Source organism: Paramormyrops kingsleyae, chromosome 3 (genome assembly GCF_048594095.1).
Source record: "Paramormyrops kingsleyae isolate MSU_618 chromosome 3, PKINGS_0.4, whole genome shotgun sequence".
NCBI classification, from domain to species: Eukaryota; Metazoa; Chordata; class Actinopteri; order Osteoglossiformes; family Mormyridae; genus Paramormyrops; species Paramormyrops kingsleyae.
The window spans coordinates 37,846,045-37,862,850 of record NC_132799.1 but is presented as its reverse complement, the minus strand read 5'-3'; the positions used below and the strand labels follow the sequence as shown (position 1 = coordinate 37,862,850).

The window sequence follows — 16,806 nt, the reverse complement described above, 5'->3', positions numbered from 1 at the left end:
ATTATGTGGTATAATTAATATTAGCCTTGGAGGACATCAAATATACTAATAAGGATAAAGATATTCAATCTGATAATGAGATAAAATAATGAACTGAGGTAAACCAGGGTAAACACCCACCTGATAGATTATCAGCAATCTTTTCTGTAATGACAGCATCATCATCACCGTGTTTCACTTCTCTCTCTGATTTCTCTGAGGTAAAACATAATCATTAAAGACTAATGATGCCCTTCATAGTGTTAAAAGAGGGTTCCTATTACTAAACATTAATTGTACCAAATTCACAGACCTCAGCCCCCTAACTGAGAGAAGGTCTCCCTCACTGTCCTCCACATCTTCATACCCAGAGGGCAGCTCCTCAGAGAGGACACTTCCTGTGAAGGAGAGAGACAGTCAGTCCTGTGCTCAGGGAGACTCTGCATGAAATTTCCTCTGCTTACAGTATGTCTCTCAGACTGAGAAGACAGGATGTGTGGGGTTAGAGCAGCTAATGCTCATGCCCATGCAAGCTGACTGACACTCATATTGTCCACATCCTCTTTCTCCCTATTGGCTGGTTTCTCTCTCACCCTCAGGGTTTTACAGCAATGCAGCTATGAGGCCCACATGTGGTTTGTGAGGTCTAATCATACAGTTTGAGATGAAAAAATTAGCAGGGAGGAAAAAGATACACATATTTCTCTACAGAAATCTAATTTGTATTAAAAATATACCTCTAATGGACATTCATTGTTACCCCATTTTAATGTACGTGTGTCCATATGAATATAAAAGTTTATTTTTCTGTTTCTGCGGAGGTCGAGAAGATGAACTCACCCTTGCGAGGGGCTCTGTAGGTCTCCCCCCGGGTCAGATTGTACTCTATCTCCTCATAAATGGCCTCATGCAGAGGGGTGACACCCTCCTGGTACAGAGCTGTGGAGGTGGACATACAGAGACACAGCTGACAGTCCAGGCTACATTTCTCACTCTAATCAAAAGCCCACATTTCCCATAAATCTGTGTATTATTATGGCTTATTAAATAATCATGGGAACAATAGTGTCCTTTGCTGTTGTATATGAAGTGTCTCTGTATTTGTGAGCAGTTGAGTAGCTCTTTATTTCATTTTCTGTAGTTTTATCTCAATCCCACCGTATCATCAAATAAATCTAAGAGCAAAATATTTCTAAATTAGGCTGTTGCTATTGGTTTATTCCCTGTATAACGTGACCCCTGACCCCCATCTGTCTATCACTGAAGCCAACAATGGAAAATGTAGGAGATAATACAGACTTAATATGAACCATTCAGATACACCATTCTTAATGTGAGCCACCCTACAGCTATATACTTCTGTACCTCTCTTCAGCACTCTGTTCTGGTACAACTGGACAGCTGTTATCACCAGCAGCAGGAAGAGAAGAGCTCCCAGTACCAGGAAGACCACAAAAGGAATGGAAAGGGGTACAACTGGAGGAGGAACTAACAGAGAGACTCAGTATAAAATGTGTCTGACAGTGCAGAATGATTGTACTAATTAAACATCCAAACATAGTTTGCGCTGATTTTCAAAATAAAATGGTTGGAAATGAAAAGCCGTGGCTGTAATAACTAAAACTTTATTTTTAAAATAAATCGGGAACATCCATGTTCTGAGCACTTGTCATGGTCAGGGCTGCAGAGTTACAGAAATATATTTAAATTACTCCCCCATAAGAACTTGCTATATAACAGAATATAAATATGATACCTTTTTTTGTTGTTGTGGATGTTGATGAAAACTCTGAAAGAGTAAATAGATATCGACATATAAACAGAATTAATCCTATATTTGATAAACTCCTCAACACTATACATTAAATACATCAACTTCACCTGTAGTGGCCTTAAGCAGCGATGAACCTGTGAAATTGAAGCATTGAAGGTTATTGATAAATGTTCTGTCAGTTTTACATTTGTTTTCTAGAATTGTATTTGTTCTCAAAGCTAAATGGCTATAATGTTCAGATTAAAGTCTGTCTACAGCCCCAGTCCCACCTGCACAGGTAACACCAGCATCCTCCTTGTGGCTGCAGCTCCTCTGCTCCTGCAGAGAGTGAGGACAGTCCCACAGGTGGAGCTCATCACCCCTGCAGTTCACCTCATTCAGCCAAATGGTGCCATTTCCTCGTCCACATGCAGAGTTCCCATGAGCCTCCAGTGCTGTCCCACAGCCCAGCTGTCTGCAGACCACCTGGGCGTCTCTCAGGTCCCAGGAGTCGTCACAGACTGTCCCCCAGGAGCCGTTATGCCACAGCTCCACCCTCCCTGAGCACTCGCTACTGCCCCCCCACAGTCTCATGGGGGGGTGGCCTAGGGGGCAAGTAAAGACTGTGATTTATCAGCACTGCAGAAGGCAGAGGACACATGTGAGGATGACAGAGTTCAGTGAAGAGCTGGGACTGATTTCTCACTGATGTTACTGACTGATAAACATGAAACAGGTAATAACTGAACTTAGGTGAACATGGTCTGTCCTTTGCAGCAGCAGAACATCCTTTCACAAGGAAAGAATGAAGAAAGAATTAATGAAAAGTTCTTATTGTTATGCAATATTAAGGAAATGAAAAATAAACTATGTCTTAGCATGAAATCATGCAAAATAATAAACCTAAACGCATTGTGGGCCAGTAAAGATACTGAACAAAGTAAGTTACCTTCACAGGTGATCTGAGCCACTTCACCTTCATCACATTTATTGTCTCCCCAGTTAGAGGACGGGCACTGCCACAGTGTGGAGTCATGTGGGCGACATTTCAGGTTATCAAGCCAGTTCAGAGCTCCTTTCAGTCGAGACCATGAGTTAGAAACAGTCTTACTCTTTCCACAGTTGAGATGCTGACATATCAGGTTGGCTGTGTTTGTGTCCATTTGATTGAAGCACACATTTCCCCAGGTGACATTGTAGAAAACCTCCAACTGCCCAGAGCAGCCATTGGCCAGTCTGATCTCTTTATATTCTAAGAAGAGTTCAAAGGAATATCTTAAAACGATTTATATTCAGAGAGTAACACTGAAATTTTTGAAATGATACATAACTTGCAGACGTGGAATGAAACATTAAATTGCTTGCATAAATGTTGCTCATTATTTAAATTATCAGAAGCCTTAACCTAAAGTAATACAAATTAACTATAACAGTCAGTACTGACAATTCGTTACTGCTGTCAGTCTTTAGGTTCCATCATTTCAGATTTGTTTCCCTTTATTAAGATGAAGAGCCCTAATGTAAAATATTCACACCTGAACACACAACTCCTATGTCCTCTTTCCCCTCGGTGCTGATGGACAGTCCCACAGAGACGTCTCATTCCCCTCACAGTCCACCTCATCCAGCCAGATGGGTCCAGTTCCTGGTCCAAAGAAGGTGGGCACTTGATCACGGAGAGCCGTCCCACACTGGAGCTGTCTGCACACCACCTGAGCATCTTTCAGGTCCCAGGAGTCTCCACACACTGTCCCCCAGGAGCCCTGGTGGAGCACCTCCAGCCTCCCTGCACAGCCCCCAGCATCACCCACCAGCCTGATGGACCTGTGCTCTGGGAGAAGGAGGGACAGAGGGAGGTTAGTTGTTTCTTGTCATTCATGTCATAATTGCACATCCATCCATCCATCCATCCAGCATGAGAGCTGTTAATCTACAAGATGTTTTAGACTTTATCCCAAATGTGATTTTCTAAATGTGTTACCATAACTATTCTGTACTCACTGGAACACTCTATGGACACTTGTGGACCAGAGCTGCAGCTCAGTCTCTGTGGATCACTGCAGTTCAACAGGTGAGATTCACTCCCAGAGCACTGATACCCTGTCAGACACACATCACTGTCCCCTGTCCCAGACAGGGAGGAGCTGTACAGCCTCACTGCAGAGCCACAGCCCAGCTGTCTGCAGACCACAGAGGCCTCCCTGAAGCTCCAGGAGTCCATGAGAACTCTGCTCCAGGTTAGCTGGTAGTAAACCTCCACCTGACCCTCACAGCCACTCTCTCCAGACAGTCGTACTGTCCCATTGAGAGCTGAGAGAGATTTAGACCCTGTGGATAGATCAGTCACTGTCAATGTTTGTCAGATGTGCATGTTAGAAAAACAGCTTGTAGATCTACATTTACTTAATTATTGTATTAACTGCTGGAGTTTTGGTTGCTGATATGAATAATTCCTTCTACTGAGTAAATTCTATTGAGTCATCCATCCTTTTCAAATATTGCCATTAAAATGCCAATAACAGCCACACAGTTTTCAATGGTATAAGTGGTACAGAGCATTGGTGGATTTTCTATGAAACTAGACTGTCCTGAGTTTGTATTAACAGTTCAATTAATGATGCATAAAAATAATGTTTATTTGATCATAATTTATGAAAAAGCCCAAATTACTAATCCATAGTTTGAACAAGTGTCAGCTGTAGTACAGTCCTCACCCTCACAGATGAGTCCTGCATCCCGTCCATGAGAGCATGCAGCTCGACTCCATGAGGACACAGCACACTGGGAGAGGTGTGTCTCATTCCCCTGGCACTCAAACACATCAGCCCAGATGCGGCCCCTCCCCTCTCCAAACCAGGCCTGTCCTGGCACTGCCACAGCGCTCCCACACTGCAGCTGCCGACAGAGGACACTGGCTGCTCTCATATCCCAGGATGCATCACACACTGTCCCCCACTCACTGAGGTACTGCAGCTCCACCCTCCCGGAGCAGGAGTCAGGGCCGCCCACCAGCCTGGAGTCTGTGTACCCTGTATACAGCATGGATGTGGAATAACAGAAAAACAAATAAGCAAATACAGAATATCACCATGTAACAGCATTTATTTTTTTCATTTGGTGTATTTATATTACTTTAGAGGGAAGAGTATAATTAGTAACATTCAATAATACTAGCAAATTGTCTAGTACCTATATGTTACTAAACCATTTCCCAGCACGGTAATTTAACTTACAGAAGCACTTCAGTCCCACGTCAGTGTCATGGTTGCAGTTCTGTTCCTCTGTGGAGGATCTCAAACACTGACCAAAATCAGATTCATCCCCTTTGCAGTTAATCTTCTTTGACCACACCTGCCCGCCCCCCTTCCCAAATGCAGCCCCCCTGGGCTCCTCCACAGGGATCCCACAGCCCAGCTGACGACACACGACCTTTGCATCCTGCAGGTCAAAATCAGGATCACACACTGTGTACCATGAGCCTCCATGTTTAAATTCCAGTCTCCCAGAGCATGGATGAGGTCCTCCTGTCAGCTGCATTTCAAAATTTCCTTCAGTTAAAAGTAGACAAAGATCAAAATGAAACAGATTTATAGACATCACTGAAGTAAAAGCAGCTACATTATTTCCTATGATAACCCTGTTGCAATGATAGTCTCCCCCTCATAATCATAAGCATTAATCACTTTAAGGGCCAGCAGTGTTTAAGGAGTCCTTCTGTTATATGTCCCTGTGCATGTGCACATCCCAAAGATGGACCCTGACAATAACCCAGAGCCGTTCCTAGACACGTCTGAGCAGATGGCTGCTGCATGCCAGTGGCTGCATACTGACTGGTCTTTCCTTCACCTTTGCTCAGCTGTAGTCAGGTTCTCTGTACTGAAGACATCGGGGGGCAGGTGGCCCTGTGGTTTCGGGCTATCAGTGATGTTGTTAAGGTTACTGACCCTGATGGAGTCGCTACATTAGTGTCAGGAGCAGGACAAGGTAACCTGCACATGGGGAGTAAGGCTGGTGGTGTGTTTCCCTGAGTGTGGCTTTTGTTACAGCTGGTCCAGCATTAGACTGTGTATAGGAGGGGGTGGTCAGACTAGTCGCCTCACTAAACACCTTTGGTGGTGAGGTTAGGGTCCCAATCTCTGCTGCGGGTCACTGGCTGCACCTTAGCAGTGTCAATAAACAATATCCTAATAATAATAATAAGAGGATAATAATGTATTCACCTACATTTCACAATAGTATAAAACACTATGATTTATCACTGTTTTAAGCACATTGAAAGCTTCAGGCTAAATCAGAACAAAAATAAGAATAGAGTCAGGCTTCACAGGCTCTCTGTGTTTCTGTGTATAAAATACAGCTAAACTTCCTGTAATTTTATTACCTTTTTCTCTTTGTCAACATGGACTAAAAACCATGTGACCATGAGCTAATGGAGGTTATAGTGTCCAGGAACAACATGATTGAATAAATATCTTGTGAATTTTAAGAAAGTCAGGTAAGATTTTGTTTACTATTTTGATTTTGCTGAGTTGCCGACCATATCTATTTGTGGGGTGTTTCTCCTTCATCAAAGAAAACCAAAAATTAAATCACACAGATTTTACTCTGACAGGCTTGCAGTAATTGATTAAATCACAGCATTTATCTATTTGCCTGGCATCCCGCCCAGGGTGTCCCCCTGCCTTGTGCCCTGTGCTGCCTGGGATCGGCTCCAAGCCCCCGCCAGCTTCACCAGCATAAGCAGTTAGCAGACAGAAGATTTAATTTATTTAGTTGGACAAAAATAATGGCATATTATTTTCTTAATAAAAGTGTAATAAATGTACACAATAGAATATAAAACTAGCCTGTGTGATAAATAACTCTATAAAGCCTCTAATGGTGATTTCTCCTCTGCTCATAATCTCACAAATTATAACATTATAATTTATGAACCAAAATACATATAAAAACCGAGTGAGTCATTCTAAACTGACATTCAAAGTAACACACAGAGCTCCACTACAAAACCTTTTCTGAGAGACTTTTTAATATTTGTTTCTTGATTAAAAGTGAGCAAACTGACTTTGTGTAGCATGTTTACTGATCAGTACATGTGTCCTACCTGAGCAGACGACTCCAGCATCCTCATGGTGACGACAGTGCTGAATTATCCATTCATTCTGTCCACAGTCCTTCAGTGTCGACTCTGACCCTCCACAGGACACACCAGCCATCCAGATCTTCCCTGTTCCTGCTCCAAAGTGAGCATACCGTGGTGCTACTACAGCATCTCCACAGAACATCTGCCTACACACCACTTCAGCATCCTTCACATCCCAGTTATAATCACACACTGTGCCCCACTGTCCTTGATGAAGAACCTCCACTCTCCCAGCACAGGGACCGTCGCCACCCACCAGCCTGACGTCACTGTCTGGAAGCGCAGGACAGTCACTGTAAGTCACTGCAGTTCAGTGTCACACTCATACGGTATATGACACATGATATAAGCTTCACATTCACAGCTATTAAAAAATAAATCAAATTAAAACAGTCAATATGTGACGTAAAATCAGGTTAACCAGGTGCGTTTATGCCACAGCTATTTCATCTCCTGCCCCCCTTTGCCAGAAATATTGAAAAGGCACCGTGGACTTTTTGTTCTATTAACCCAGTAACCCCCCCCCCCCGCCAGAAACTTTTCCCGCCGAGCAACCAGGCGCGTGCAGAGGGGTGCCTGACATCCTGCCCCCCTTCATCACGTTTTATGCTTTTTGACCCAACCCAAAAAAAAAAAGTCCCCGCTTGGCTCGATAATAACCGACGGCGAACCCAGCCGCGGACTGGATCACGTTGTGCTAAAATACCACGTAAATCTCGGCGAGAAATATTTAATAACTTTACGTTCCCATTTTTTTCCAGATGCGATCAGATCGCTGGCTGGTCTGGGGTCGTTAAAAAGACGCGGCCTTTAAGTTTAATTTATATTTTATGTTTGTAAATGAACCAGCGTCCAGCTTTCCGCGGACCGGAGCCTGCCGACGCCTTGTAATAATCTGCTAGAAGGACGGAGAAGCTTTATGACAAAGAAGCGATTGCTCGATACAAATAAAAAGTATTTTTATTTTTAATCACAATTATGAATTATGACAATTTAAATGATAAAAAAAATTGCTATGACTAATTTGGTATAATTAATGTAAATTTCCGGACATACAGTATAAGTAGCAAACAAATTCTTCATATTTTATTTATAGTCGCATTTCATTATAGGCCAATTCCGTAAATTTCATTAATAAATCATTGATCAAAAATTATTCTGTAATTAATTATAATTTTTATGAATAATGCAGTTTTGATATGCTGTAGCTCTAATGTTCTATCCTTTTTACTTATAGGTGTATTAAACGTCATAAAATGTAAATCTGTCCTTTGTCTCAATTTAGAAAAAACAGTAATATAGTATTACACACTGATTATGGTGAATCTTTAATGCCGATTCTGACAGGCCTTAACAGATATATGTAAAATATGTGCTTATAAACCCATAATTGTTTTTAAGAATACTGAGTGTCATGTTACTGTGTAAAATCGGATTATAAATTTTTCATTATTAAGAAATGTAGTCTGTTACCACAGTAGCAAAAATCCAAAGTGGAATACGCAGCTGCGATAAAAAAAAAAAATTAATAAAATTCAAAGCAATTAGTGTTTTTGGTAATTTTTAAAAAAGGATATAGTTTATATTTTAAATGAGCAATTTATTCCTGAATATAGTCCAGACACTTAAATTATTTCAAAATCTGACAGTGATTATAATGGTGTATTACCATTATTAGTAAATGTTATATATAATCAGGGTCAGAATACTGGGTACCTTTCAGTTTGTTTGTTTTTAACACACAGCACACAGACCCTGCCATGCAATAAACCACAAATATTTCAGACCCAAATAATGACCCCTGACCTCTGCTGGCTGAGAGTGGACCACTGGAGCAGAGGAAGATCATGGTACTTACTGGCTGTGGTGAGCAGAAGCAGACATGAGAGAGGGAGGATGAACAGGCAGATCTCCATCTTCATCAGGACAAACCAGCTCTCCCCAGAGCTGAGACTCCAACCTTCACCTCTGAGCTCTCAGTGAGGGTCTTTATACCATCCTGCCCCTCAGAGTGAACACGCCCCCACCCACCAATCACACTCAGCACTGCCTTATCAGAGGAACTACAGGAAAACATCAAAGAGGCCCAGTGACAAATCAGAGGGCTCTAAGCTCATTTTCTCCAAATATACACACACAGTAGTGGTGATGTGAGTCGGGACTCCTCCTCTCAGCAGTAAACCTGCCCAGATGATGAAATAATGTATAATCAGCAGGAAAGCAACAGGTTTTACTAGGAACCAATAATATAAAAATTAATACTTGGTCTATATATTTATAAATGTCACCATATTTTGGACACACTGCTGCTTCCTTTGTCAGAATGAGCCAGGATATTTTTCCTGGGAACAGAGGACACACTTTTTTAGTTGCTGTAATTGATTAGTGCTGTACTGCGCTTTGTGACCACTTGTCTATGAAAGATGCTTTACAAATAAATTTTACTTGCTAACAATTTACAGAGAGCAGTAAATTAACATATGGAATTAAACCTACACATACACACAGAAACACTAACTTAACTGGATCTTACACCCTTACCCATCACATTTCATAGTATAAGAAAATGATGTTCAGAGGTAAGATGCTTATTTTACTGCCACATTTCTGAATAATGGCAGATATTTACATACTTAAAAATTGAATTTACCCAAAAGTGTAGTTACAAGTCAAGTTGCTCACTAGGCACTGCTCCAGTGTCACACTCTCAGGATTGGAGGACTGAACCCCCCCCCCCCCCCCCCCCCCCCCGATGTATGTGTGTGGAGTTTGCATGTTCTCACTGTGTCCACGTCTCCAGTTTCCTTCCTCAGTCCAAAAACATGCAGTTAGCTTAACTGGTGACACTAAGCTGCCCATAGTGAGTGTCTGTGTGCCCTGTGACTGACTGGCATCCTGCCCAGGGTGCCCCCCATGCTTCCTGTGTGGGTCCCAGGCTCACTGCAGCCCTGTGCTGGATAATGGTTATGGAAGATTGATAGACAGACATATTGAACTTTGGGTTCCGGGTCCTAGAGTTCCCACCTAATATCCAAAATATTCAGGTAAATTGGCTGTGAGGTTTCATTAGTGTGTGAGTGAGTGACTGTGTGTACATCTGAGTACCTGGAGTCTGGTCCATGCTGTACCTCCCTGTCTTACTCATTCTTTCAGGGATTTAATGTTAATCAGTTAATAATTACTACAGATTGATAGACTGAACTCTTTCTCTTGGTCAGTGTTGCTGGAATTTGAAGCATGCTTGTACTCAGACTCAAAGTATTTGAATCCAATGTATGTTTATTTCATTTCTCATGAATAACAATACAAAGATCTGGTATTTAATAAAGGATAATGTCCATTTTAAAAAGAGAAACAGGTGAATTTACAGAAACTGAACTATTGATGCAGTTTATATAAAATATGAAGCCAATGTGGCCCTTTTATGAGAACCTTTGGACAGGAGCTTCCTCAGGCAGGACTGTCAGTCCCTCCTCCCCCACATCCTCATAGTCAGTCTGGTCGGGTTCAGGGGGGCCGTCCCCAGGGGGCAGTGTGGTCAAGGCTCTCTCACCTACAGGGACAGAGGAGGGGACACAGGTTAGTGAGACTGAATATAAATGAGAGTCACTATATTTATGAGTAAATAATGTTTATTAGGGAACTGATTTGCGTATAGAGCATGATCTGTAACTGATGTCTTTGATTGAGAAATAGCACATAAAAATAAAAGGAACTTATATAACCATCTGAGAGGAACACTGTGGTGTGACAGGCTGTGATTCACTGCATTACTTTTCTGTAAAGAGAAACTGACCCTGTATAACATGTGGACCCTGCTCTATACCATCTACATCATCATAGTCCTCTGCTGTGTCTCCTGTCACCATCAACATGAAACAGTAAAGAAGGTTTTTACTGTAATTTTTGTATATTAACCTGATGTCAAACTAATGTTATAATTTACCAAACTGCCTGAGTTCTGCCCAGCAGTATCCCCATCATCCCCTGTGGGTCTTTTCTCACAAGCTTCCTTGTCACAGTATAAAAATCAGCCATATTCCAATGAATCATGCAGTACAGGATCAAGGCAAGACTGGATCCTATCACAGGTGGTGTAGGGCACATGGCAGGGGAACAGCCAGAACAGGGTACCAACCCATCACAGGGCACAAAAACAACATGACATTATGGGTAATTTAGAGACAATGGTTTGCCTAAATGCATGATATTGGACTGCAGGAGGAAACCGGAGTGTCCAGAGAAGACTGGTGTAGCTGCAGCAACAGCATTGAAACTTCAAACACTGGAGGTGGGAGGTGACATTGATACACACGGAGCTATGACTGATCTGTTTATTTAATGTGTCTGTATGACATTGTAATAAGCATGTAAGCAGAGGTCAAAAGATATACTGAGTAGGAACAAAGCACTGGGATAAACTAGACTAAAACACACAGATCCACATAATAGACCATCAGAAATCTTCTCCACAAAGACAGAATCACTGTACTGCTCTATCATCTCCTCTCCTTCTGGTTCCTCTGAGATAAACTGTGATCCTAACAGACCTACAAAATCCTTCAACATGAAAGATGTTTTGCTATAAAATCATACATTCCATCATAATGCTAGCTAATTAATTTCGTATAACAAACAAATACATAAAATACAGCAATTTTAACAAAGTAACTTTCACTAGTTTTGTAACAATGAAGAATAGATTATGTGCTTCTTCCAGAATCCCACTGTAAGCACTGCACTAACCCCACATCCACAGACCTCAGCCCCCTACCTGAGAGAGGGTCTCCCTCACTGTCCTCCACATCTTCATACCGAAGGGCAGCTCCTCAGAGAGGACACGTCCTGTGAAACAGAAAGTCCATCATGTGCTCAGGGAGACGCTGCATGAAGTTTCCTCTGCTGGTGCCTCTCAGACTGAGAGAAGACAGGATGTGTGGGGTTAGAGCAGCTAATGCTCACACCCACACAAGCTAACTGACAGTCTTACCAGCAACATCTTCTTCCTCCTTATTGGCTGGTTTCTCTCTCTCCCTGAGGGCTTTACAGCTATGCAGCAATGAGGCCCCCATGTGGTGTCTGAGCTCAATCACATGATTAGATAAAAATTAATTTAGTTAAATATACAGATAAAAAAGCTGCTTGATAGACTTTTACCTGCAGTGACATCATAAAGTCAGATCAGAAAGGTTCCAGGTTTGCTGTGGTATGGAAGATGGGTGGATGGATGAACACAGGGGTCTCAGGACACTGATGGAGTATGTTATTCCATTCTTCCAAGACTGAAACAGGAAGTAGTTTGTGTGTCAGGTGTGCTGATGTTTAGAGGGTCTGCTGCTGCTGTCCTGGTGCCTCTGTGGCTGTAAACACAGAGCAGACAGCAGTGTGAGCCCTGAGTAAATAATGAGAGCTGTCCTTCAGCACCATCCTCACCAGCTGCAGTCAATGGGGGAGCTGAGCTGTGTGCTTATTTCAGTACATTTACATATATAAATACTGAACATACAACTGCGTCTGTTTCTGTTCGTACTTCCAGTATCATTCAGGTTAAAAGCACAATAACATTAATCATGACCGAACACAGAACAGAATAGTGATACTTCATTAGTCCCTGTGGGGAAATTCTCTTTTTGCCTGCCCTACCTTGCGCTCCGTGAGACACACAGACAGCAGTGTTTCTAAGTTTCAGGAGACATACAAGCAACCTCACCCCTGAAAACAAGCCCAAAATAAGCCCACTGTGCAAAGTTAGATGGAGAAATCAATTCCAAATTAGCCCAGTATACACAAGTGCTCCTTGTAAATATAACATGCATACAACAGTAACTGAAATACTGGTGGCATTGTTCTAAAATGTTAATTTATCATTTTCTTTTGTCAGTAAAACAGTAAATAACTCCTTATCGGTTGCCCTAAACTAAATATGGTCCTTTGTACTTTTACACAGATTATTGGATTGCATAAGAACTCTTAATAACCCTTTTAACCACTCATTCAATACGAAATGTAAATGTAAAGTGAATTATGTAAATGTTTAAATTAACTGAGATAGCCAAAATGACTGAAACTAACCAGCAAATAAATTAGTGAATTAATGTGTGAATCAGAAAAAGAATAGTTATACAGTAACTCACAACAACCTGAAAAGCACATTCTGTACACTGTTTTGGATTTCTCATGGGACCGCCCTCCACTCACAGAATAAATAGCTTTGCTTTTTCACAAACAAAATACTGTCAAAATACCATATACCGCGATATAATATATGGACATTATTACGGTGTTACGCCCTGTGTGACAGACCCTCCCGTTTGCCCCGCTTAGTGACTTGCCTGCACCTTTTCTGTGCCCTATTCCTGCTTGCCCTCACACTGAGTGCAAAGCACTGCTTCCATTCATGGTGCCTACTGAGTGTTTCTCTCCAGTCTCTTATCTCTCCAGCTCCCTCTTTACCTTCTCTGTTCCTGTCCTCCGTTGTCCCCACTGCCCTGGTATTTACCGTGCGTTTCTCTCCCATCCCTCCTGCCTGTTTAGGGTTGATCTTCTAGGCTTTTGACCTCTTTGGATCCATGACCCCCTACTCTGAGACCTGCCTGCTGATTTCACTTCTGATTACCTGATCTCTCTAACAAAACCTTATTAATTCAACCTCTGGCTCTCCGAATCTCTGTCCCTTCCAAGCATGACAGACAGTATGCAAAATTTAAAAAGATTAACTTTATTGATCCCAGTGGGAAAATTACTACCCCAGCATAGTTACACATACCGTAAACCAAAGACAGTATTGGATGGCATGATGTCATTTAAGTTTTTAGTTTTTAGTTATTTTATGCATGTAAGCCTGTGTCAGCTGTCCAGTTTCAATCCTTTGGGCAATGATGGGCTGGGCATCTATTACAATTGTCATTAATATTTGACTTTTTCAGATCATTAATTTATTATAAGAATTCAGATTAGATTACAAAGCCTTAAAACGACAACCTCAAAATAAGAACAAGCCCAAAAAATCACAACCTCCAATTCAATGGAATTATAAGCAACTTCAATAAATAAATAATTAAACAGACAAACAAATAAATAAAGTCCAAAGTCACTTACAATAAGCAGTTTGGCCTCACTGACAGACAGGTGAGTAGGGCTGTCATGACCACCTGTTATGGTGGGGAATGACAATCCACACAGCGGCTCTCAAACAAACAAGGTTTTATTACACACAACAGAACACAAAGGAAGGACCAGAAAAATAAGGTTGAACACGGGGTCTCAGAAACGAATTCAGAGTGTAATTTATTCTGCCAACTGTATAGATCCCATGCTTAAAACAATGTCTGGGCTTTTTTCCTGTTTCCAAATATACCACAGCTATTCACTATAGACATTCTCTTTATTCCGAACACAAGTCTCAAAATAAAGACAAAAATCAATGTATACCTGTATCTGTTGCATGGGTTAAATAAAGCAGCAATGACATAAAAGCGATTCACTCAACTATGATTCCATACGTCCACTATGACAAATTTTTGTCCGTTTATGACACTGCTCTCAAAACACAAGCTGAACGTTTTTTTCTGTTAATCTAAATGTAAAACCTATTTCACTCGTGGGTAAGTGTTTTCTGAACTTGTAGCCCATTGACACTAAACAGCTACCGTAGATATTGGTGTCACAGGCACAATATTGAAAGTTGAATGCGTTGAGCACATCTGTTTTGAAAATTGCAAATACAATACTTAAAAATTTAATTGGCTTAATTTTTTGTCTTGATGCTTTTGTGTCGTCTTTTTGTTTTTGCATTTTCTTAATTATTTTGCATTGTGTTAATGTTGACGTGCTCTGGGCCTTCAGGGCCACCATAGTTTTCTCTGGGTTGTCTGGTTTCCCCCCACAGTCCAAAAACATGCTGAGGCTAATTGGAGTTTCCAAATTGCCCATTGGTGTGAGTGTCCCCTGTGGTGGGTTGGTGCTCCATCCTGGGTTGTTCTCTGCCTTGCACCTGTAGTTTCTGGGATAGGCTCTGGACCCCCCCATGACCCAGAATAGGACAAGCAGTTTCAGAAAATGAATGGATGGGTGGATAATAATCCATCCATCCATCCATTTACTTCCGCTTATCCGAGGTCGGGTCGCGGGGGCAGCAGTCTCAGCAGGGAAACCCAGACTTCCCTCTCCCCGGCCACTTCCTCCAGCTCCTCTGGGGGGATCCCGAGGCGTTCCCAGGCCAGCCGAGAGACATAGTCCCTCCAGCGTGTCCTGGGTCTTCCCCGGGGCCTCCTCCCAGTGGGACATGCCCGGAACACCTCACCAGGGAGGCGTCCAGGAGGCATCCTGAGCAGATGCCCGAGCCACCTCATCTGGCTCCTCTCAATGCGGAGGAACAGCGGCTCTACTCTGAGTCCCTCCCGAATGACCGAGCTCCTCACCCTGTCTCTAACGGAGAGCCCAGCCACCCTGCGGAGAAAACCCATTTCGGCCGCTTGCACTCGCGATCTCATTCTTTCGGTCACTACCCACAGCTCATGACCATAGGTGAGGGTAGGAACGTAGATTGACCGGTAAATCGAGAGCTTTGCCTTTTGGCTCAGCTCCTTCTTCACCACGACAGACCGATGCAGCGCCCGCATCACTGCTGACGCCGCACCGATCCGCCTGTCGATCTCCCGCTCCATCCTTCCCTCACTCGTGAACAAGACCCCGAGATACTTAAACTCCTCCACTTGAGGAAGGACCTCCTCCCCGACCTGGAGAGAGCACTCCACCCTTTTCCGGCTGATAATAAATATATAATAAAAATAATAATAATAATAATTGATACTTTATTGATCCCCTTGGGGAAATTGTTTTTGGGTATGTTTACATTTATGAGCAACTTCCAGGACCAGTGAGGGGTCCTAGAACACTCATATGGAAAAAACAATAATATACCTAAAAATAGCCTAACAATAAAGCTTATTTATATTGCACTAAAATTGGGATAAATGAAGTAATCAGCAAAAAAATGGTGATATCACATATTGCACTGTTGAGTCACCCTAAGTCACTGCAGGGGAAATATGTTCACTGCCTCAGCCCTACAGGTGAGAGCAAGCTTGGGGGTCACTGAAGAAATTGTTCTGTCATTGCTATGATTTTTAGCCCATTTGAAGTACTTGTCTGTTTTCTGTCCTCACTCTACAGCATGACAACATGCACACTTAACATTTCTATTTCTCCAAAATGCACTATTAGACCGGGTGAGATGGACAGGGGTGATCAGTGTGTCACACCTCAAATTTGTAGGGAACCACAGGGCACAAGCTAACGAGGGGTTAAATGTGACACTGACCTTTTACATGGTACCACTGGGTAAAGCAGGACATTCTACTGGTCAGTTTACCAGCAGATGGTCTCCTGCAAATTTTCAGAGAATTTGGATGTGTTTTCGTGGAGATGTACAGCAAAGACTGTATTCACTGCATGAAAGTAAATTTCTTTATCAATTATTTTTCGATTACTGAGCTGTGTGTGAGTCACTGAATCCAATCTTGTATGACCTTAACTGTCTGGTTCATAGACATTGTTATGTTGTGCATGGCTTTGGCAAGCAGGGGACATGATGCAAGTGCCAATGTAGAGCTTTTAATCAAATAAAACCAAACCACCGGGCACAGCCCTGAACAAGGAACCAAACACAAACTCATGTAAACTGCTGGGTTCACTAATGGAGCAGACAGAATTAATTGGGTTAAAACATTCAGTAATGGAGCAGACTGGGCATTAGCCTGACCTGCAGAGAGCAAGGAGGCCCCAGGGTTACATATGGGAATGTAACCCAGTAAAGAAAACGTTCATTTTTTTATTTCTATCAATGCAATTGCAGTCTTTTATTTTGAAGAACTTTTATTTTGAAAAGAGGAAGTGTGATCCTGTCTCTAACTTTTATTATTTTTTACGT

General features: G+C 42.2%; 1 protein-coding gene and 1 pseudogene across 1 annotated transcript in view; both read right to left on the bottom strand.

Annotated features, from left to right (window-relative positions):
• LOC140588298 (antigen WC1.1-like) overlaps positions 1–16,806 on the bottom strand; it is a 90,122-nt gene that overhangs the window by 43,622 nt on the left and 29,694 nt on the right. The gene's annotated exons all lie outside the window — the stretch shown is intronic.
• Positions 198–6,229, bottom strand: LOC111851675 (antigen WC1.1-like; annotated as a pseudogene).